The sequence below is a fragment of the Scyliorhinus canicula genome, chromosome 28 (assembly GCF_902713615.1).
Source record: "Scyliorhinus canicula chromosome 28, sScyCan1.1, whole genome shotgun sequence".
In the NCBI taxonomy this organism is placed as follows: Eukaryota; Metazoa; Chordata; class Chondrichthyes; order Carcharhiniformes; family Scyliorhinidae; genus Scyliorhinus; species Scyliorhinus canicula.
This window is the reverse complement of record NC_052173.1, coordinates 16,670,516-16,693,727: the sequence shown is the minus strand read 5'-3', so window position 1 is coordinate 16,693,727 and position 23,212 is coordinate 16,670,516. Positions and strand designations below refer to the sequence as shown.

Here is a 23,212-nt window from a genome sequence, read left to right as displayed (position 1 = left end):
GAGGATCTGTGGCGTTTTACGTGGAAATAAATCAGTGGCGCCCCCTCACCGATGCTGCGACCAGTGAGGGACTAGCAGCTGCGCCGGGTAAAACTCCCGGCCTCCTTGAAATAAACGGCCGGATAATGGCCGGTTCCGTGGATGCACATGCGCACGGCAATGACCTGCAGCGATCGCGTCGCAAAGCATGACGCCGGCCGCGCGCGGACCCGACCTGCCAGATAGTGCGCCGCTGGCCACCCATCACCAATCCCCCCCATCCCTCACGGTAGCCCCCCTCCCCCCCCACCGGCCAGCTGCACGGCGTCCGCCCGACTGTGGCGGCGCTGGACAAAGTCCGCAGCCGCCGCGCCGGGTTCCCTCACGGCTGTGACCATGAGTCAATCGCATGGTCAGGAACTCGGCCCATCGGGGGCGGTGCATCGGGGGAGGGCCCTCAGGTGACGTCCTGAGGCCGTCCCAGCAGCCCGCGCTGTGATGACACCGTTTCGGAGGGGGCAGAGCATACGGAACCTGCGTCAAACAGGTGCTGTCCCTGATTTTGCCGTCAAATGCGATCCCCGTCCGATCGGCGATTACGAAATTGGCGTCGGGAACATGAATCCCGCCCATATCTCCAAAGCGGAGAATCCCGCCCATGGTCTTTACAGCCCAAAAACAAATTCAACTCTACTGCTGTTGTTTTTGTCCTCTACCCAATCTACCTGGGGGCAGCACCCTAGCACAAGTGGCTAGCACTGTGCCTTCACAGCGCCAGGGTCCCAGGTTCGATTCCCGGCTTGGGTCACTGTCTGTGTGGAGTCTGCACATCCTCCCCGTGTCTGCGTGGGTATCCTCCGGGTGCTCCGGTTTCCTCCCACAGTCCAAAGATGTGCAGGTTAGGTGGATTGGCCACGATAAATTGCCCTTAGTGACCAAAAAAGGTTAGTTGGGGTTATTGGGTTACGGGGATAGGGTGGAAGTGAGGGCTTAAGTGGGTCGGTGCAGACTCGATGGACCGAATGGCCTCCTTCTGCACTGTATGTTCTAGGTTCTGAACGGTGGAGCAGGCTTGATGGGCTGAATGTCCTACTCCTACCCCTATTTCCCATGTAACTTTCTAGTTAAAACAGACTGAATGACCCCTTGCACTGTTAGAATTGAAATGTTGGTCTTTTCAAGCAGCACAGTGGCAATATTACTGGGCTTGTAATCCAGATGCATGGGCTAATGTGGATCCTTCTGAAGCTATCCTATTCCCAAGGGATTTGCTGCATGTCTGTTATCTTAGGCAGATGCAAGGATGCTGCCCGCGATGAGGGCCTAGTATGCCTGAAACGTTGGGTGAGATCTACCAGCTGCTTCCCGCTGGAATCTCAGAGCGAAACGTGGCCGGTCGATCCAGGGAGAGGCTGGCCCTGGGATTCCCGATGATCGTTACACCTCACGAGATCTAACTGGATCTCACAAGACCTCGCGATCTGGATCCTGGCCACAATGGGCGGGCCCTCGTCTTGCAGGGCTAAGTGAGAACCCACTTAGCCTTTCTCACGCTGGATTTAATGGCCACCCGGCATCTATTGGCCTCGGTGAAGAGTCCCCAGCCGGGCGCCATTCAGTACTGGATTGCACAAACGGAGAGCAGACAGAATGGTACCTTGTGGGGGTGGGGGGGGGGGGGGGGGGGGGGGGGGGCAGGCAATTGGAGGCCTCTGGGTGATCAGCCTCTGAGCAGGGTGGCAGCTTGGCACTGATGATGTCAACTGGGCACCTTGGCACTGCCAGCCTGGCACTGCCAGCCTGGGCACCCTGTTTGTGAGCTGTGGCGTTGCGGAGGGGGAGGGGGGGTCTGGGTCAGGAGGTTGATGGCGTCCCATATTTAAATGGCGTGCTGATCTTATCCTGCACCGCGAGCTCCACTCCCCGGAGCTGCTGAGTGTGGGCTCATGGGCTGGGGCGGGGGTGGGGGAGAGGTGTTCCCTGCGGGGCACTGAAACAAAAACAGAGTGCCGATAGATAGCGGGGTCATTCCTGCCGACTCTATTTTTCGCTAGTTAGATCGTGCCTGTTAGCTGTCGTTTCGCTCTCCACAGTCAATAAGATAAACCTGGTTCAAATGTGTTTGAATTTGAAGGCAAGATATAATTTTGGATCTTACTTTGATAAATGATGCAATTAAATACAGCTGCAGAATGCTGGGTCAAAATTCTGGAGCTCTCTCACTAACAGCAGTGTGGGTGTACCTGCACGTACGGGCCGAATGATGTCCAATAGCAATCCTGGAACTCCCTCCCTAACAGCAGTGTGGGTGTACCTGCACCACATGGACTGCAGCGGTTCAAGAAGGCACCTTCTCAAGGGGCAACTAGGGATGGGCAATAAATGTGTCCGAGCCAGCGACACACACATCCTGTGAGCGAACAAAAACAAAATATTTCCTTACTCTCTGAGATCTCCCATTATTCTAACCGTGGGACCATTAGAGAAATAATGAACTCAGAATGTTCCGAAGTCTTTTGCAACCAAATGATTTTGAAGTTAGTCACTGTCGTTTCGTGGGGAATGTACATCTGCTTCTGTTGTATCCTGCCCAGCACTGAGCCACAGAGCTGTGAGACGGTGATCTCAGTTGTATCGTTGGACCTGAAACAAAGTGTATTTGGAAAGGCATTTGCTGTGTTCCACGCAGTCAATTTCACACCATTATTTATTGATCATTTATCTGTCATGTTGCACAGAACAGTTATTAATATTTCATTAAAGCACTTCATTTAAATGTGAAGTACACAGCTATTAAAGTCTTTCCTGGCATCTAACAGGGCTGTACGCAAGTTAATAACTATTTTAATTTCTGTTTTCTTTTCGCCTTCTGTGCCATTCTGCTCAAGTTGCCTGTTTCAAACAAGGCCGTTATTCGCACATTTAAGCGGAGGCATAAACCTTGGAGAGATTTGAAATGGAAAATTCTTATTTGCATTATCAGAGGGAACTATGGTCTGTAATGTGTGTGAGATTGCTCATTTGCGTCCAATTATTCTTTTCTGACGTTATAGACCTGCCCTTATTAAGAGTCCGATGAAATCTGAGGCCGTGGGCTGGATTTTCACAGAATCTGGAAGATAATAATAATAGTCTTTATTGTCACAAGTAGGCTTAGATTAACACTGCAATGTAGTTACTGTGAAAAGCCCCTAGTCGCCACATTCTGGCGCCTGTTCGGGTCACAGAGGGAGAATTCAGAATGTCCAAATTACCTAATAGCACGTCTTTCGGGACTTGTGGGAGGAAACCGGAGCACCCGGAGGAAACCCACGCAGACACGGGGAGAACGTGCAGACTCCACACAGAGTGACCCAAGCCGGGAATCGAACCTGGGACCCTGAAGCTGTGAAGCAACAGTGTTACCCACTGTGTTACCGTGCTGCCCTGGAGGGAAATATGGTGGGGAAGGTCCAGATTCACACAAGTACTGCCCCAAACGATCGACAGATCCAATTTTTGCCAGTAGAATCACAAAATAATACAGTGCGGAAAAAGCCCTTCGGCCCATCGAGTCTGCACTGATGCATGAAAAACACCTGACCTGCCTACCTAATCCCAGGGGAATGGGAGAGAGGGATGATTCATACTAAAGGGATATTCAAACTCAGCATGGCCGTATGAACTTAAGTCTGAGTTCAAGCATCCTGCATTTTACTGTAGCAAGGGTTTTAACCCATTGTGTTGGAGTCATGAATTTCTGATCTGGATGTAAACACTCCTTTTTTGAATTTCTTACGGGATGTTGGCATCACTGGGTAGACCACCATTTAATGCCCATCCCTAATTGCTCCTGAGAAGGTGCTGTCATGATCTGAAGTTTTCTAATGCCCCACTCTTTAAAATTAAACCAGAACAGCTGGCAGCTGTCAGTGAGAGTTAAAAAAAACTTTCTGCTAAACTGCATTGATTGTCAGGCCAGATGCACGTTAAGAAAGGACATTTACATCTGTTTGTGCAGTTTCAATAGATTTTTTTTGTAGACATTTGCCCAAGGACTGTTATGTCATTCTAAATGTTTGGCTGAGTCAAAAGCTACAGTTATCTCAGCAGGGGGGTGGTTCAGAGTTTACAATTTGATTGACAGTTTACAGAGGACATTTAAGGATTAGCTCTCTTTGATGGAGAATCTGACTGGAAGTTTGTTCTATCAGAGATTCACCACTTGAAGAGATTTAAAAGTCTTGAATAGATTTTACGAACGGGTGTTTCTCTCCAGTGTGTCGGAGTGAGAGCAGTGTTAGATTGTTAGAGTTTCTTCACATAGCTTCACAGAGTGAGCTGGAACAAATTAAACAGGCACATGAGATAATAGGAAGCCCAGCCTAAAGCATAAAAGTAGTGTGGGGAGGGGAGAAACTTTGGCGATAGGAAAGGACATCATACGAGCCGTTGATGTAGAGGTTGTCAGCTGGGTCACTGTGCTTGAGAAAAGAGCAGCAAATTCTGTCAAAATGTGAACTTTACACGATAACTGAGGATCCTCAGGATCAACAGTTAACTGAGACGGTGTTACAACACCTGCTGATCTCCAAGTTGCTCTGAGCAGTGAATGGTTCCCTTCCATATAATGCCTGTTTTGAAACTGGGGTACTAAAAAAGATGTCTAAGAACAGGTACGTTTATAGGTCAAGATCTTGCCAAATGTTTGCTTCGGAATGGCTGCTGTTCCTGCCACTTTAGGCATACCTGTGTGTATCATCAAGCTGACTGACCTGCTCTTTATTTACACCATATTCTGTTTTGATTTCAGATGGCCAATGGGTTCTCTCTTTCTTTTTGAGCATCTCATTTAATTCCCTACATACCCTCTCCCAGCAGAACTCCCGTCGAGGCACGGGTTTCAGCCTAATTGTTTTGAAAATGATGCTGCATTTACAATGTAGACACAGGCCTTTCGACCCAACCAGTCTGTTTTAGTCTTTGTCTTCAACACGGACAGTCGTTCTGATATCATCTGTGGAATTCTCCATCCGTGGGATCCTCCAGTCCACCGGCAGCGCGCCCACGCCCGTGGGTTTCCCGACGGTGTGGGGCGGCCACAATGGGAAACGACAGCGGCCGGGTGCGGGAATGGAGAATCCCGCAGCCGACGGGGGAGGGGGCGCCGTGCCGGGAAAGGTGGCTGGCGGACCAAGAATCCCGCCCACATGTGTCCGCCATGTTCTGATATACTTACACTCCCTCACAAGCGTCTGTGTGAATCAACGTCTTCTGATTTCTGTCCTAAATCTCATAACATTCATTATTGCAGCTTTGGGCAGCACGGTGGCCTAGTGGTTAGCACTGCTGCCTCACGGCGCTGAGGTCCCAGGTTCGATCCCGGCTCTGGGTCACTGTCCATGTGGAGTTTGCACATTCTCCCCGTGTCTGTGTGGGTTTCACCCCCACAACCCAAAGATGTGCAGAATAGGTGGATTGGCAACGCTAAATTGGGGCAGCACAGTAGCACAAGTGGATAGCACTTCACAACGCCAGGGTCCCAGGTTCGATTCCCCGCTGGGTCACTGTCTGTGCAGAGTCTGCACGTTCTCCCCGTGTCTGCGTGGGTTTCCTCCGGGTGCTCCGGTTTCCTCCCACAGTCCAAAGATGTGCGGGTTAGGTGTATTGGCCATGCTAAATTGCCATTAGTGTCCAAAAAGGTTAGGAGGGATTTTTGGGTTATGGAGATAGGGTGGAAGTGAGGGCTTAAGTGGGTCGGTGAAGACTCGATGGGCTGAATGGCCTCCTTCTGCACTGTATGTTCTATGTTCTAATTGCCCTTTAATTGGAAAAAAATAATTGGGTATTCTAAATTAAAAAAAAAAAGATTATTGCAGTTTCACCTCGACCCTTTCAATCACCAGATCTGCCCTATTCCATCATTTTTCAGGAACTCTTATCAAATGGGACCTTAATCTGCTATGACTCAGTGGGTAGTGACCTTACCACTAAATCATCAATGTTCTAGGTTCAAGTCCCCTTCAAGGACTTAAGATGTCTTTCAGATGCGACATTATGCCCTCACAGGTAGAAGTTAAAGGTCCCACGGTACCCTTCTGCAGGAGAGTCATCCCCAGTGTCCTGGCCAATGTTTATCCCTCAGGCAACGTCCCAAAAAACAGATTACCTGACCGCATTGCGGGATCTTGCTGTGTGGAAATTGTCTGCCAAGCTTCCTACATTACAGCAAGGCTGCACTTCAAACGCACTTCCTTGGCTGCAAAGCACTTTGAGACGTCCAGTGGTTGTGGAAGGTGCTATATGAATGCAGGTCTTTCTTTCATACTCTCCTCTGCGCTGACAAAACCAGCCCTGTTACTCACCTGTTCCATTCAGCATCTCACACACACAGTGAGCTGTGGCTGAAGGCGAGCCTGCTGGTGTCCCTCATTCTTTCTAGAATGCCAGCCTGAACAGTGGCGTAGGTTGGCATACTTAATCTGTAAGCAGGTGAGGAGGATGGCAAAGCGCGCCATGCCTCATGATTTCTTCAGCAAGCTCTCTGTGGAATGGTTGCCATGGCAGCCATGAGCTTGTAATGCAGGGCCTCCCAGGGCCATTGCATTTCCCATCTTTCTTTACCTGAGCCCTAACCTGTGCATTGCACAGCAGATTTGACCCATTAAAGTGGGTGGACTGGCTTCTGAATCAGTGACGCTGGGATGGGGTGGGCTCTGATATACTTCACTGTCATCTCCTGACCTCCAAGGTAACACACTGGATAAAGTTATGGATTGTGAGTGTACACGATATGAAATGAATCATGGTCGCTCAACGTTCAGCCAGTGAATTAACTGCGAACCCTAAGTCCTTGTTATATTGTATATTTCAGCATCAGAATAGTGTGCTGTTGTGGTGATATAACTACTGTAGTTATGTGTACTTGCAGTAGGGGGATGTATGGCTGTACCTGTAATACAGGTTCCTCTGGTAAGCCCCTGCCGGCTAGCTCCGCCCACAGGGAGCTTGTGTATAAATATGCGTGTGAGTCACTCAGACCTTTAGTCTACAGTTGCAGATGGAGGGACAGCATCGTACAACAATAAAGCCTCTATTGTACTAGTCTCTCGGCTTCGAGTATAATTGTTAGCGCTACAGCTGTCATGTTTGATGCTGAAAATGAAAGGCGAGACACTGCTGGGCTTGCCTCAGTGAGGACAGCCTTTCAGATCCATGAAAGGATAATGTAACTGAGCACGCCAGTGATTTAATGCTCGATAATGCAGTTCTACCAGCAGTCTGTGCAATTAGGGGGGAAAAAGTAGTCAACGGGGAATGCATTTTCCCCCAGAGGATGTGATTTGGGAGCTTTTAAGCATTTATTTTCAGAATTTTACTTTATTGAATCGAACTGTAAAGTTAGAGAGCTTGTGAACTCTCCCCCCCCCCCCACCTGCCCTGTGCAAACCCCCCCCCCCCTCCCCCCACCCCCAACCCCCCACTCCCTTACCTCATAGAGAGTGCAGAACGAAGAAGTTAATACAAAGGAAATTGAGGTAGCTATTTATCGATCGCCTTTGGGTAAAGTACCAGGTTTAGTGGTTTTCAGAGAATTTTACAAATTTAATAATAATCTAACGGCAGCTGCTGATGTTGAAGACTCCTGAGGAGCAATTCAGGAAAGGACTCAGTGGGACGGGTTCAGTCTGATGATTGGATTTCCATTTGTCACGAGTTTATTGCTTCTGCTGATTTCCCTTTGATTCCGCCCCCCGCAATTCTTTTCCTCTCCTCCTTGTCTGCATTTTCAACCTACCGTCCCCTCTCTCCTTCTCTTTACTCTTTCCCCTTTCTCTTCTTTCACTATTCTTCACCTCCCTCCTTCTCTAGCCCCTCCTCCTCCCCTCTCCATTTTTGCTCTTCCTTTGTCTTCCTCTGCTTCTTCCTCTCTCACCATATCACTCCCTTTCTTTGTCTCCCACTTTTTGTCCTAACTCTCGCACTCTCTCCTTCCTCTTCCTCTCATTTGCTTTCTTCCTTTCTCTTTCTCCTTTCATTCTCACTTCTTTTCCTCCCCTTCTCTTCCATTCTCACTCCTTGGCTCCCCTCTCCTTTCCTCCTCGCTTCTCCAGCCTTTTCTTCCTCCCACGCTCTCGCCGTTCCTTCCTCACCCTCTCCCTCCGTTCCTTCCTCCCCCTCTCCCTCCGTTCCTTCCTCCCCCTCTCCCTCCGTTTCTTCCGCAACCTCTCCCTCCGTTCCTTCCTCAACCTCTCCCTCCGTTCCTTCCTCCCCCTCTCCCTCTGTTTCTTCCTCAACCTCTCCCTCCGTTCCTTCCTCAACCTCTCCCTCCGTTCCTTCCTCCCCCTCTCCCTCTGTTTCTTCCTCAACCTCTCCCTCTGTTTCTTCCACAACCCTCTGTTTGTTCCGCAACCTCTCCCTCCGTTCCTTCCTCACCCTCTCCCTCCGTTCCTTCCTCCCCCTCTCCCTCCGTTCCTTCCTCCCCCTCTCCCTCCGTTTCTTCCGCACCTCTCCCTCCGTTCCTTCCTCCCCCTCTCCCTCCGTTCCTTCCTCCCCCTCTCCCTCCGTTCCTTCCTCACCCTCGCCTTCCGTTCCTTCCTCCCCCTCTCCCTCCGTTCCTTCCTCCCCCTCTCCCCTCCGTTTCTTCCTCAACCTCTCCCTCCGTTCCTTCCTCAACCTCTCCCTCCGTTCCTTCCTCCCCCTCTCCCTCTGTTTTTTCCTCAACCTCTTCCTCTGTTTCTTCCACAACCCTCTGTTTCTTCCTCAACCTCTCCCTCTGTTTCTTCCTCAACCTCTCCCTCTGTTTCTTCCTCAACCTCTCCCTCTGTTTCTTCCTCAACCTCTCCCTCCGCTCCTTCCTCAACCTCTTCCTCTGTTCCTTCCTCAACCTCTTCCTCTGTTCCTTCCTCAACCTCGCCCTCCGTTCCTTCCTCCCCCCTCCCTCTGTTTCTTCCACAACCTCGCCCCCGGTTCCTTCCTTCCCCCTCTCCCTCAGTTCCTTCCTTCACCCTCATTTCCTTCCTTCCCCCTCTCCCTCGGTTCCTTCCTTCCCCCTCTCCCTCCATTCCTTCCTTCCCCCTCTCCCTCCGTTCCTTCCTTCCCCTCTCCCTCTGTTCCTTCCTTCCCCCTCTCCCTCCGTTCCTTCCTTTCCCCCTCTCCCTCCGTTCCTTCCTTCCCCCTCTCCCTCCGTTCCTTCCTTCCCCCTCTCCCTCCGTTCCTTCCTTTCCCCCTCTCCCTCCGTTCCTTCCTTCCCCCTCTCCCTCCGTTCCTTCCTTCCCCCTTGATGGGACCATCAATTCACGCGACACGTGGTTAGAAGTGAACAGTGGTTTTAATCGTCTTACAACAGAGCCTGCCTGTGACGAGATGAACTCTAGATGAACTGGCAGGCGGGCTCCGACTGCCAAGCTTTATACAACCAGTGGGGGGGGAGGAGTCATGGGCGGAGCCAAGGGTGGAGCCCAGTACAAACTTCCGTACATTCCCAGTACACCTCCCCCTAGGGGCAGAGCCGCGCAACTGCTCGTGTGCCGAGCTTACAGAGGCATGGTACAACATGTGTGATAACAGTGTGAATTATGCTATTATGATTCACCACATTCACCCCCTGTAAAAAAATCAAGTCAGGCGGGGGTGATGGTTTACAGATTGAGCCTGTCCGGTGGTCGAGTTGTCCGTTGTGATCGGCGGAGCACCGGGGTTGCAGTCTCTTCTGGTGGCTGGATGATCATGGTCGGTTGGGGTACGATGGCGGACTCTGGGGGTGATTCTGTCCGAGCTTCATACCCGTCTGGTTCGACTGGGGAGTGGGGGCGCTGGGAGCTTGCGGGTGCGGGCGCGCAGAACATGTGTAGCGAACTGGTAGGCACGGGGGCGTGGGGCGCTGCGAGTTGGGTGGGATGTAGTGTGAGGGGTACCTCGGCGGTGGTAGTGGTGGGGTTGGATCCTGCAGGCGCTAGGTCCCGGAGGGATACAGTGTCCTGACGGCTGTCAGGGAACTCTATGAAGGCGTATTGTGGGTTCGAGTGTAGTAGGAGCACTTTTTACCACAAGCGGGTCAGTTTTGTGTGCCCTGACGTGCTTCCTAACGAGCACTGGGCCCGGGAGCGAAACCCCCGTGGTAGTACCCCTGGAGAAGATAAAGATCCGCTCGTGAGGGGTCTGATTGGTGGCGGTACACAAGAGGGACCTAATAGCCTGGAGCGCGTCGGGGAGGACTTCCTGTCACTGGGAGATCGGGAGATTCCTGGACCGGAGGGTCAGTAGGACGGTCTTCCAGACCGTCGCATTCTCCCTCTTCACCTGCCCGTTCCCCCTGGGGTTGTGGCTGGTAGTCCTGCTCGAGGCGTTGCCCTTGTTGAGCAGGTACTGACGCAGCTCGTCGCTCATGAAGGACGAACCCCGGTCGCTGTGCATGTAGCTGGGGAAACCGAACAGGGTGAAGATACTATGCAGGGCCCTAATGACTGTGTGGGAGGTCATGTCGGGGCACGGGATAGCAAAAGGGAATCGGGAGAACTCGTCGATGACATTTAGGAAGTACACATTCCAGTTAGTCGAGTGGAGTGGCCCTTTGAAATCGATAGCGAGGCGTTCAAAGGGCCTAGAAGCCTTGATCAGGTGGGCCCTGTCTGGTCTGTAGAAGTGCAGTTTGCACTCCGCGCAGATCGCGCAATCTCTGGTGACGGCAGATTTCGGGCTTTAATGTAGTGGGCGAGCCGGGTGACCCCCGGGTGGCAGAGGTCATTATGGATGGCTTTTAAGTGGTCGCTCTGCGTGCTGGCGCACGTGCCGCGGGACAGGGCATCTGGGGGCTCGTTGAGCTTCCCCGGTCGGTACATAATATCGTACTTGTAGGTGGAGAGCTCGATCCTCCACCTCAGAATTTTATTATTTTTAACTTTGCCCCTTTGCGAGTTGTCAAACATAAAGGCAACTGATCTTTGGTCAGTGATGAGGGTGAACCTCCTACCTGTGAGGTAGTGCCTCCAGTGACGTATAGCCTCCACAATGGCTTGTGCTTCCTTTTCGACCGAGGAGTGTCGAAGTTCCGAAGCGGAGAGGGTTCGGGAGAAGAAGCCGACTGGTCTCCCTGCCTGATTTAGTGTGGCTGCTAGAGCTACCTCTGAGGCGTCGCTCTCAACCTGGAATGGAGTGGATTCATCCACCGCCCGCATGGCAGCCTTGGCGATGTCCTCCTTGATGCAGGTGAAGGCCTGGCGAGCCTCATCTGATAGAGAAAAGAGTGTGGCTTTAAATAGTGGGCGGGCTTTGTCCGCATATTGAGGGACCCACTGGGCATAATATGAAAAGAACCCCAGGCACCGTTTGAGGGCCCTGGGACAATGAGGGAGGGGGAGTTCTAAGAGGGTGCGCATACGGTCTGGGTCGGGGCCCAGGACTCCGTTTTCCACGACATAGCCGAGGATGGCCAGTCTGGTTGTGCGGAAAACGCATTTCTCCTTGTTGTATGTGAGGTTAAGCTTCTGGGCAGTCTGGAGAAATCGATTGAGGTTGGCATCGTGGTCCTGCTGGTCATAGCTGCAGATGGTGACGTTATCCAAGTACGGAAACGTGGCCCGCAGCCCGTACTGGTCCACCATTCGGTCCATTGTTCGTTGGAACACCGAAACCCCATTCGTGACGCCAAAGGGGACCCGGAGGAAGTGGAAGAGGCGGCCGTCGGCCTCAAACGCCGTGAAATGGCGGTCCTCCGGGCGGATTGGGAGCTGGTGGTATGCAGACTTCAGATCCACCGTGGAGAAAATCCGATACTGGGCGATCTGATTAACCATGTCTGCAATCCTGGGGAGGGGGTACGCATCGAGGAGCGTAAACCGATTAATAGTCTGACTATAGTCTACAACCATGAGGAATTTTTCCCCGGTCTTGACGACCACCACCTGAGTTCTCCAGGGGCTGTTACTGGCCTCTATGATCCCCTCGCGTAGGAGCCTCTGGACCTCGGTTCTGATAAACACCCTGTCCTGCAGGCTGTACCGCCTGCTGCGAGTGGCTACGGGTTTACAGTCCGGAGTGAGATTGGCAAAGAGAGGAGGCGGGGGGGGGGGGGGGGGATTCGCAGTGTGGCTAGGCTGCAGATAGTGAGTGGGGGTAGGGGTCCGCCGAAGCTGAGGGTGAGGGGGGGGGGGAGATTTAGGCTACCAGCCTATTAATCACATTTAAATGAATGCCTACGAGCTGTTCCCATGTTCCCACCAGCGTGGGATGGCAAGCTCGCCGAAATTGGGTCTGCTGCCGATTTGACACCAGTCAGCCATGCTCCGCACCCTCCAAAATGGCATCATCGTGCCGCGCGCCCCACACCATTGCACCGGCATTGGAGCGTCATTGACCTGTTCTCCCACAATGCTCCGCCCCAATGGGCCGAGTTCCCGACGGTGGGGGACACGTGTTGTCTCAGCCGTGCAGGAACCGGGCGGGCCGGCTGCGGACTATGTCCAGCGCCGCCACACTCAGCTGGGATCTGTGCCGCTGGCTGGGGGGGTCTTCCGCGAGGTCTAGGGGGTCTGGTAGGTGGTGGCCAGGGGTTGGGCTGTGGGGTCGCGGATGGCGGGTCGAGTCCGCGCACGGCCGGTGCCATGTTGTACGGCGTGACCGGTGCAGGTAGTCAGCCGTGCGCTGCGTGGCCACCGACCTGGCCATTCTCCGACTGTTTTCGGCACAGGAGCCGGGAGTTTCACCCAGCAACGGTGCTAGCCCCTCACCGGCTCTGGAATCGGTAAGCGTTTCATGCAGATTTTTTGGTCGGGAAAGACTACGGGCGCGATTCTCCGCTCCCCACGCCGGGTGGGAGAATCGCGGGAGGGCCCTCCGACAAATTTCACACCCCCCTGGCGCCACCCGCGATTCCCCCTCCCCCCAAGCTCGGAAGAATCGCCGCTCGCTGTTTTTGACGGCGAACGCCGATTCTCCGACCCGGATGGGCCGAGCGGCCTGCTGTTCGCGGCCGTTTCACGACGGTGGCAAACACACCTGGTCCCTGCCGTCGTGAAACGGGAGTGAGAAGCCCGTTTGGGGCTTGTAGGTGGCCTACAAAGGAAAGAGCACCACGACTGTGCTCGGGAGGGGACAGGCCCGCGATCGGTGCCCACTGATCGTCGGGCCGGCATCCAAATCGGACACTATTTCCCCTCCGCCGCCCCGCAAGATCAAGCTGCCATGTCTTGCAGGGCGGCTGAGGGGAAAGACGGCCACCGCACATGCGCGGGTTCGTGCCGTCAGCGTCATGACGTCAGCCGCGCATGCGCGGGTTGGAGCCGGCCAACCTGCGCATGTGCGGCTGACGTCATTAGGCGCGCCGGCCGCGTCATTCTCGGCGTGACGCCCCCGCGGCCGAGAGTTACGGAGCGCCGCTCCTAGCCCGGCCGGGAGGGGAGAATAGGGGGCGAGGAGCGGCCTCCGAGGCCGTCGTGAAACTCGGCCGAGTTTGCGACGCCTCTCCCGATTTTTCCTGAGAGCGGAGAATTCCGCCCTACACATGCTCCACTGGCTTCAGCACTTAGCCGCGGAGAATCCAACCCGTTGTAAATCAACAAATGCACAATTATTGAGCTGAATTATTGAGCGAGATGAAAATATCTATTTTAAGGAGCAATCTGGTTGATTAACTTAGAAGAGAAATATCAAATAACCTATAGATTATTTTTAGATACGTACCAGCAGACCGCATAAAAACAGTTACGCATAAAAAATACAGGGACATTCCAGGATTGGCCTGGATTCTCCAGGACTTGAAGATCAATCTCCAGGACTTTACAATCGTAAAGAAAAAACTTTGGGACATTAAAAAAGATTGTTTTTTAAAAAATTTTCTTTGAACATTTCTCTTCACCAGGTCTAAAAATATTGAAAATGGTGGAAAATGGCTATTTGGATGATAGTCAAGCATCAGGCAATTGGCTAATGAGTCTTTTGCTTTCCAATTGCTTAAGGAAGGTCAGTGAGTCACACGGATGGATGTGTTGGCCGACAAATGGCTGGAGGGTGGGAGGGGAGTCATGTGATGAAACCTCCAGAAATAGTTAATCACAGTTTGCAACCCTATCTGTGGAATTTAATAGAACGAGTGGCGATCTCATTGAAACACATTTAATTTTTAGAGGGCTTGACAATGTCGACACTGAGAGGTTGATTCCTCTGAGAGGCTGGAGATTCTCGAACTCGGGTTCACAGCCTCAGAGCAAGGGGTCGGCCATTTTGGACTGAGATGAGGAGAGATTTCTTCTCTCAGAGTGATTCTCTAACCCAGGGCGCATGTGGAGGCTCAGTCAGTGAGTATGTTTAAGACAGAGATCGATTGGGCACAAGGAATGAAGGGATGTGGAGAGAGGTCAAGAAAGTGGAGCTGACATAGAATCGTGAGTGGCGGAGAAGCTACAAGTAGGTTGGGCCCAGTCCTGGTCCTAATGTTCTAATATGGAGGCAGGACTAACCTGTTCTGCTATTTTTAGTGAGATCACCGTTGGGTAGTGGCTCCATTACTGGCTCGTTGGTCAAAACCCAGATGAGCTCTTTGATGTTGTTCTTTATTATGGGCAACACGGTAGCACAAGTGGATAGCACTGTGGCTTCACAGCGCCAGGTCCAAGGTTCAATTCCCCGCTGGGTCACTGTCTGCGGAGTCTGCACGTTCTCCCCGTGCCTGCGTAGGTTTCCTCCGGCTGCTCCAGTTTCCTCCCACAGTTCAAAGACGTGCAGGTTAGGTGGATTGGCCGCGATAAATTGCCCTGAGCGACCAAAAAGGTTCGGTGGGGGTATTGGGTTACGGGGATAGGGTGGAAATGAGGGCTGAAGTGGGTTGGTGCAGACTCGATGGGCCAAATGGCCTCCTTCTGCACTGTATGTTCTATGTTCATTCTGCTCAAAAAACTCTTCTTAAATCCCGTGAGAGGTCACATCACAGTGAAGGCAACAAGAGCATTGATGTTGAGCTCCTAATCGGGTGACAACTTGCCAGAGGTATTATGATTAGTATCATGTTTTGGTCGGTCATAATGACTTTTGCGAGCATCATAGATATTCTAATTGTGGGAGTCATCCTTATGGAATAATGGGCCAGATGGTGAGACGCAACGTGCTCCTGATATTGGGCCTTGAGCCTCACTTACATCAAGCCAGCGAGCTGTGGAGAGCAACAAACAGCTTGCAGGCGTCATAGTTAAGTGGAGAGGCAGGAAGGGTGACCAGGTTGGGAGGTGGTCGTGGAGTGTGGAAGGTCGTGGAGGTACTCGGGGTTGGGGCGTGGGGTGGTGGTGGTTGGGGTAGCAGCTACCAGCCCACAGCCTTGAAATGGTGGGCTGGCAGGCACATAACTAGCAGAGGCCTCAAACGGGTGTTAGACCCCCGAGTTATCTGCACATAACTCATCTGCTCATCCTTGGACATTAAGGGACAATTTAGCATGGCCAATCCACATAACAAGCTCATCTTTGGACTGTGGGAGGAAACCGGAGCACGCAGACACAGGGAGAACGTGCAGACTCCACACAGACAGTCACCCAAGGCCGGGATTGAACCCGGGACCCTGGAGCTGTGAAACAGCAGTGCTAGCCACTGTGCCACTGTGCCGCCCTTGCAGGGAGCCAGTAAAGACTTGATGGGCTCAACAAACTCCTGAGCTGTGATAATTCTGTGATTCTATGTAGATGCCAACTGAGTGTCTCAGTCATACGGATGAAGTTGGACATTAATTGGTTTGTCTGTCTGACCAATTGCTTCAAGCTTTTTTTGCACAGAAACTCATAAGGCCGGTGGTAAACAGCTTGTAAGGCCCATTTCCTTTCTCTTCCTTTCAGCCCTCATGGGTGTTCTTGAGAACGGCTGTTAACCTTGGTACCTACGGTATAGTGGCCTGCTTATTGGACCCTGCTTTGGTTTACAAGTACAGGCACGCTCTTGGGAATACGTAGCTGAGAGTTTTCAAAGTACTTTATCCACCTGCAAATGAAGTTAGGGCCTTGGATCTATTTGGGAAATAGTCGGGACATTAAACATCCTATCCTTTTGGAGTGCACACACGTTTTAAACTGCAACAATCGCTCAACATTCCCACCAGCTCCACAGTGTTATTTTATGCCCTCCCGGCTTGGTAGTGGTGTTACTGTGGTGTTTCTCTTCCTCAATGTCCATTGTAACAAACTATCTCATTTCTTGTGACTGACATTCACAGGAAGCCCATCGGCTGCCTCTCTGGAGATGTCAACCAGAGCCCAACCCCCATCAATCTCCACTGGGCAGTGGCTTCAACATGCTCTGGTAGGCTGCCAAATGATCATGGGTTTCAATCTTCCAAATGGTCTTTTTTTTTCAGTTGAGGGCATAATGATGTCCCAATTTGTCATTTTGATTGTCACAGCAGGCAGCTGCTGCACGCCTCTTCATACACAAGCCAGATCACACATTACCAAGGCAGTTTTTGGTATTAAAATGAGGGGTCGGACTTTCAGCTGCCTCTGGGAGTGGGAAGGAGTGCAGGTGCAATTTGAAAATGCCATTCCTGGAGGACAGCAAAGGAACCGCGCTGTCTCTCCCCCCCCAACCCCCCCCCCCCCTCTCTGCCCCCCCCCCCTCTCTGCCCCCCCCCCCCCTTCCCCCCACCTCACATATGGAAAGCAACGCAATTTTCAAAGAGAGGGAGGGAAAAGATGGGGTTCCAATCAACAACCAATTCAGCTCCTTGAGTGTTTGGGCCAGAGAGGACCCCAGGAGGCAATTTTCAAATTGCCTAACCCAAACAGTCTGAGCCATTTAAGTGCACAGCTGTCAGGTTCAATACAGAGTATTATTGTAAAGTCAGAAACATTTTTAAAACCAGGAGTTTAAGTTGCCTGGGCATTTGGCCAATTCTCTGAGCTTTCTGTCCCACCCGGATTCCTGCCTCCTCTCTTGTGCAAAGCAGCAGCGGGCTCCATCATGGCTGCCGTCTGACTTTGACACTGCTGCTCCAGCAGGAAGCTCTTGCCTCCTTGTCGAGCTTGGTGCCACTGATTTGGCTCTGAGCTTGCCTCCAGCACAATTAGGGCATTAACATTTGAAGATAGCACTGTGTGAGTGAAGCAGACGCAGAATGGGATCAGAACCCAGAAATGATCCGGGTGTTGGGTTCCGATCACCAATTTGAAAATCAAGCCTGAGATTTCTTTGGAAAGACCGGATACTACGCTGGAAATTAAAGACACAATTTGGTCATTATTTGAGTGTAACCCTTTTAAAAGGGATTGAAAGACTGGCTTCACAGACACTGCTGAAACATTGGGCGGGATTCTCTGATCCTGAGGCTAAGTGTTGACGCCGTCGGAAACATGGCCCCAGGATCAGCAATTCTGGCCCCTACAGGGGGCCAGCACGGTGCTGGAGCGGTTCACACCGCTCCAGCTGCTGATCCGGCCGTGGAATGGGCGCCGGAGGATGCGCGCATGCGCAGTGGGTCCAGCGCGAACCCGCGCATGCGCAGTCCCACCGACGCGATTTCCACGCATACGCGTGTCTCCCTTGTCCGCGCCGGCCCCGTGCAACATAGCGCAGGAGTACAGGGGCCGGCGCGGAGGAAAGGAGGCCGGGACACAGAGGCCGGCCCGCCGATTGGTGGGTCCCGATCACGGGCCGGGCCACATTGGAGGCCCCCCCAGGGTCGGACCCCCCTCCCCCCACCTCATAGGCCGCCAGCCGACCCTTGAACGCCGAGGTCCCGCTGGCTCAGAGCAGGTTAAAACGGAGCTGGCGGGACTCGATTTTTTTTTTGTACGGCCGCTTGGCCCATCCGGGCCGGAGAATCCCGGGGGGGGGGGGGGGGGGGGGAGAGCGTAGTGTGGTCCCTGACTGGCACCATGCCAACCACACTGGCCCCAATGACCCCAATGACAGAGAATCGCGTCCGGGCGTCGGAGAATCCCGCCCAATATGCTTCTCAGTGGTGTACAATCCAGAATGATAAGAACCGCTAAACCGCTATTCTCCGTTAACTCAACAACGGCATCAATGCGGTCCGGACGCATGTACAGTGTAAACACCCTTGGCATATCATTAGCGGGCCTGACCCGGTATTCTCCAGGGCCTCCAAGATGCTCCGCCTCTGATGGGCCGAATTCCCAACGCCACGGTTCACTTGTGCGTTTAACAATGGTGAAACAGGCACCGTGGCTGCTGATGGAGAGAGAGGGGGTACGGAAAGTGTCCAACATCGCCATAGTTTGCTGACAGTTGTGCCACTGGCCGGGGGGCTTCTGCCAGGATCGGGGGAATAGCGGGGGGTGGTCAGGAGGTGGGCTGTGGGGTTGGGATGGACGGGCACAGAACACCATTGCCGCAGCCGGCAAGGCAGCCATGCAGCTGCACACGCCGCTTACTGCCCACTGTCAACTTAGGGCCACGGGTCGTATGGGTGTCCCCTCAGGGCACCCCCCTCGGTGCCCTCTGGCCCCAGCTGACCCATCAGCTGTATGGGCACACTCCAGCACAACCAGTGCCATCTTGTTGGCTGGGATGAGTGTGTGTGGGGAGTGTAATGTGTGTGTGCGGCTGCGATGAGTGTGTGTGGGGTGTGTAATGTGTGTGTGAGGCTGGGATGAGTGTGTGTGGGGAGTGTAATGTGTGTGTGTGGCTGGGATGAGTGTGTGTGGGGAGTGTAATGTGTGTGTGCGGCTGGGATGAGTGTGTGTGGGGAGTGTAATGTGTGTGCGGCTGGGATGAGTGTGTGTGGGGTGTGTAATGTGTGTGGGGCTGGGATGAGTGTGTGTGGGGAGTGTAATGTGTATGTGAGGCTGGGATGAGTGTGTGTGGGGAGTGTAATGTGTGTGTGCGGCTGGGATGAGTGTGTGTGGGGAGTGTAATGTGTGTGTGTGGCTGGGCTGAGTGTGTGTGGGGAGTGTAATGTGTGTGGGTGAGGCTGGGATGAGTGTGTGTGGGGAGTGTAATGTGTGTGGGTGAGGCTGGGATGAGTGTGTGTGGGGAGTGTAATGTGTGTGTGTGGCTGGGATGAGTGTGTGTGCGGAGTGTAATGTGTGTGTGTGAGGCTGGGATGAGTGTGTGTGGGGAGTGTAATGTGTGTGTGCGGCTGGGATGAGTGTGTGTGGGGAGTGTAATGTGTGTGTGTGGCTGGGATGAGTGTGTGTGGGGAGTGTAATGTATGTGGCTGGGATGAGTGTGTGTGGGGCTGGGATGAGTATGTGTGGGGAGTGTAATGTGTGTGTGCGGCTGGGATGATTGTGTGTGGGGAGTGTAATGTGTGTATGCGGCTGGGATGAGTGTGTGTGGGGAGTGTAATGTGTGTGTGGGGCTGGGATGAGAGTGTGTGGGGAGTGTAATGTGTGTGTGAGGCTGGGATGAGTGTGTGTGGGGAGTGTAATGTGTGTGTGCGGCTGGGATGAGTGTGTGTGGGGAGTGTAATGTGTGTGTGCGGCTGGGATGAGTGTGTGTGGGGAGTGTAATGTGTGTGTGCGGCTAGGATGAGTGTGTGTGGGGAGTGTAATGTGTATGAGGCTGGGATGAGTGTGTGTGGGGAGTGTAATGTGTGTGTGCAGCTGGGATGAGTGTGTGTGGGGAGTGTAATGTGTGTGTGCGGCTGGGATGAGTGTGTGTGGGGAGTGTAATGTGTGTGTGAGGCTGGGATGAGTGTGTGTGCGGAGTGTAATGTGTGCGTGAGGCTGGGATGAGTGTGTGTGGGGAGTGTAATGTGTGTGTGCGGCTGGGATGAGTGTGTGTGGGGAGTGTAATGTGTGTGTGTGGCTGGGATGAGTGTGTGTGGGGAGTGTAATGTGTGTGTGGGGCTGGGATGAGTGTGTGTGGGGAGTGTAATGTGTGTGTGCGGCTGGGATGAGTGTGTGTGGGGAGTGTAATGTGTGTGTGGGGCTGGGGTGAGTGTGTGTGGGGAGTGTAATGTGTGTATGTGGGGCTGGGATGAGTGTGTGTGGGGTGTGTAATGTGTGTGTGAGGCTGGGATGAGTGTGTGTGGGGAGTGTAATGTGTGTGTGCGGCTGGGATGAGTGTGTGTGGGGAGTGTAATGTGTGTGTGCGGCTAGGATGAGTGTGTGGGGAGTGTAATGTGTATGAGGCTGGGATGAGTGTGTGTGGGGAGTGTAATGTGTGTGTGTGGTTGGGATGAGTGTGTGTGGGGAGTGTAATGTGTGTGTGTGGCTGGGATGAGTGTGTGTGGGGAGTGTAATGTATGTGGCTGGGATGAGTGTGTGTGGGGCTGGGATGAGTGTGTGTGGGGAGTGTAATGTGTGTGTGCGGCTGGGATGATTGTGTGTGGGGAGTGTAATGTGTGTATGCGGCTGGGATGAGTGTGTGTGGGGAGTGTAATGTGTGTGTGGGGCTGGGATGAGAGTGTGTGGGGAGTGTAATGTGTGTGTGAGGCTGGGATGAGTGTGTGTGGGGAGTGTAATGTGTGTGTGCGGCTGGGATGAGTGTGTGTGGGGAGTGTAATGTGTGTGTGCGGCTGGGATGAGTGTGTGTGGGGAGTGTAATGTGTGTGTGCGGCTAGGATGAGTGTGTGTGGGGAGTGTAATGTGTATGAGGCTGGGATGAGTGTGTGTGGGGAGTGTAATGTGTGTGTGCGGCTGGGATGAGTGTGTGTGGGGAGTGTAATGTGTGTGTGCGGCTGGGATGAGTGTGTGTGGGGAGTGTAATGTGTGTGTGAGGCTGGGATGAGTGTGTGTGCAGAGTGTAATGTGTGCGTGAGGCTGGGATGAGTGTGTGGGGGGAGTGTAATGTGTGTGTGCGGCTGGGATGAGTGTGTGTGGGGAGTGTAATGTGTGTGTGTGGCTGGGATGAGTGTGTGTGGGGAGTGTAATGTGTGTGTGGGGCTGGGATGAGTATGTGTGGGGAGTGTAATGTGTGTGTGCGGCTGGGATGAGTGTGTGTGGGGAGTGTAATGTGTGTGTGGGGCTGGGATGAGTGTGTGTGGGGAGTGTAATGTGTGTATGTGGGGCTGGGATGAGTGTGTGTGGGGTGTGTAATGTGTGTGTGAGGCTGGGATGAGTGTGTGTGGGGAGTGTAATGTGTGTGTGCGGCTGGGATGAGTGTGTGTGGGGAGTGTAATGTGTGTGTGCGGCTAGGATGAGTGTGTGTGGGGAGTGTAATGTGTGTGTGTAGCTGGGATGAGTGTGTGTGGGGAGTGTAATGTGTGTGTGAGGCTGGGATGAGTGTGTGTGGGGAGTGTAATGTGTGTATGTGGGGCTGGGATGAGTGTGTGTGGGGTGTGTAATGTGTGTGTGAGGCTGGGATGAGTGTGTGTGGGGAGTGTAATGTGTATGAGGCTGGGATGAGTGTGTGTGGGGAGTGTAATGTGTGTGTGTGGTTGGGATGAGTGTGTGTGGGGAGTGTAATGTGTGTGTGTAGCTGGGATGAGTGTGTGTGGGGAGTGTAATGTGTGTGTGAGGCTGGGATGAGTGTGCGTGGGGAGTGTAATGTGTGTGTGAGGCTGGGATGAGTGTGTGTGGGGAGTGTAATGTGTGTGTGCGGCTGGGATGAGTGTGTGTGGGGAGTGTAATGTGTGTGTGCGGCTGGGATGAGTGTGTGTGGGGAGTGTAATGTGTGTGTGCGGCTGGGATGAGTGTGTGTGGGGGGTGCAGTGTGTGTGGGGAGTGCAGTGTGTGGGGAGTGTAATGTGTGTGTGTGGCTGGGATGAGTGTGTGTGGGGAGTGTAATGTGTGTGTGGGGCTGGGATGAGTGTGTGTGGGGAGTGTAATGTGTGTGTGAGGCTGGGATGAGTGTGTGTGGGGAGTGTAATGTGTGTGTGGGGCTGGGATGAGTGTGTGTGGGGAGTGTAATGTGTGTGTGTGGCTGCGATGAGTGTGTGTGGGGAGTGTAATGTGTGTGTGTGGGGCTGGGATGAGTGTGTGTGGGGAGTGTAATGTGTGTGTGTGTGGCTGGGATGAGTGTGTGTGGGGAGTGTAATGTGTGTGTGGGGCTGGGATGAGTGTGTGTGGGGAGTGTAATGTGTGTGTGCGGCTGGGATGAGTGTGTGTGGGGAGTGTAATGTGTGTGTGGGGCTGGGATGAGTGTGTGTGGGGAGTGTAATGTGTGTGTGCGGCTGGGATGAGTGTGTGTGGGGAGTGTAATGTGTGTGTGGGGCTGGGATGAGTGTGTGTGGGGAGTGTAATGTGTGTGTGCGGCTGGGATGAGTGTGTGTGGGGAGTGTAATGTGTGTGTGGGGCTGGGATGAGTGTGTGTGGGGAGTGTAATGTGTGCGTGAGGCTGGGATGAGTGTGTGTGGGGAGTGTAATGTGTGTGTGGGGCTGGGATGAGTGTGTGTGGGGAGTGTAATGTGTGTGTGCGGCTGCAGCTTGTCAGTCTCCCGAGTATCAATCACACTCCTGCCGAATCCAGCACCATTTCCCATTGGAATCGATTGTGCTCCACGTGCTGCCAGTGCTAACCCCTCCACAGTCGCTAAATTGGTCCAGGTTCGGCGGCAGCTTTACTGGCGTGAAAGTCCACAAATTCTGCCCCGGCGTCAACACAGTCTCAGAAACAGAGAATCCCACCCAAAGTATGTAAGATTAATGGCAACAAGCGTCTCAAATATCGTACTATTCCATTTTATATTTCACCATGACACAATGCAGCATATACCATGCTCTGCCAAGCTACCCCACACTATTCCACACTGTAGCAGTCCTTCCAATTGCCTGCTGAACTCTTCCACACTATTCCACGCTGGGCTATACCACATATTTACATGCTATACTATTTCCTTCCATAGCACAGCATATTATGCCATTTTATCAGCCCACCAGTCTGTGCTAAAGTGCCTCTTGAACTTGCCTAATACAGCAATGATGTTGAACCTTAACAAACCAGCCATCTTGCAAAAACTCTATTCCGCCTTATCAACATCCAGTGTCAAGTGGAACCCTTAGCATTTGGTTTTTACTGAAGTCCAGTGACGCAATCCACAATCACGGCTCAAAAGATAACATTACCAAAGATAACTACAAAAGAGAATTGCAGCCCGCAAATCCACTTACAGTAATCCACTCAGCATGGTACTGTCTGGAAAGACGACAAGAGGCTCAATCTTACATACATTTGCCAGCAGAATTTCAGTGTGATCATCAAAACTGCAATCACTTTTTCAAAAAATGACCATTTTGGAAGGGATTTGAAGGGAATGGGCATTTTATTGGTGTGAATTATAAATGTCATTTCTGCTCACTGTACTACATCGAGTGGCAAACCCAGTCTGTGCTGGAGGCTTTCTTCAGAATAGCCGGGTATCAGTTGAAAGAAG

At 52.8% G+C, this 23,212-nt stretch overlaps 1 protein-coding gene across 1 annotated transcript in view; it reads left to right on the top strand.

The window, feature by feature from the left end:
* asic1b (acid-sensing (proton-gated) ion channel 1b) overlaps window positions 1-23,212 on the top strand; it is an 809,000-nt gene that overhangs the window by 339,403 nt on the left and 446,385 nt on the right. The window lies entirely within an intron of this gene.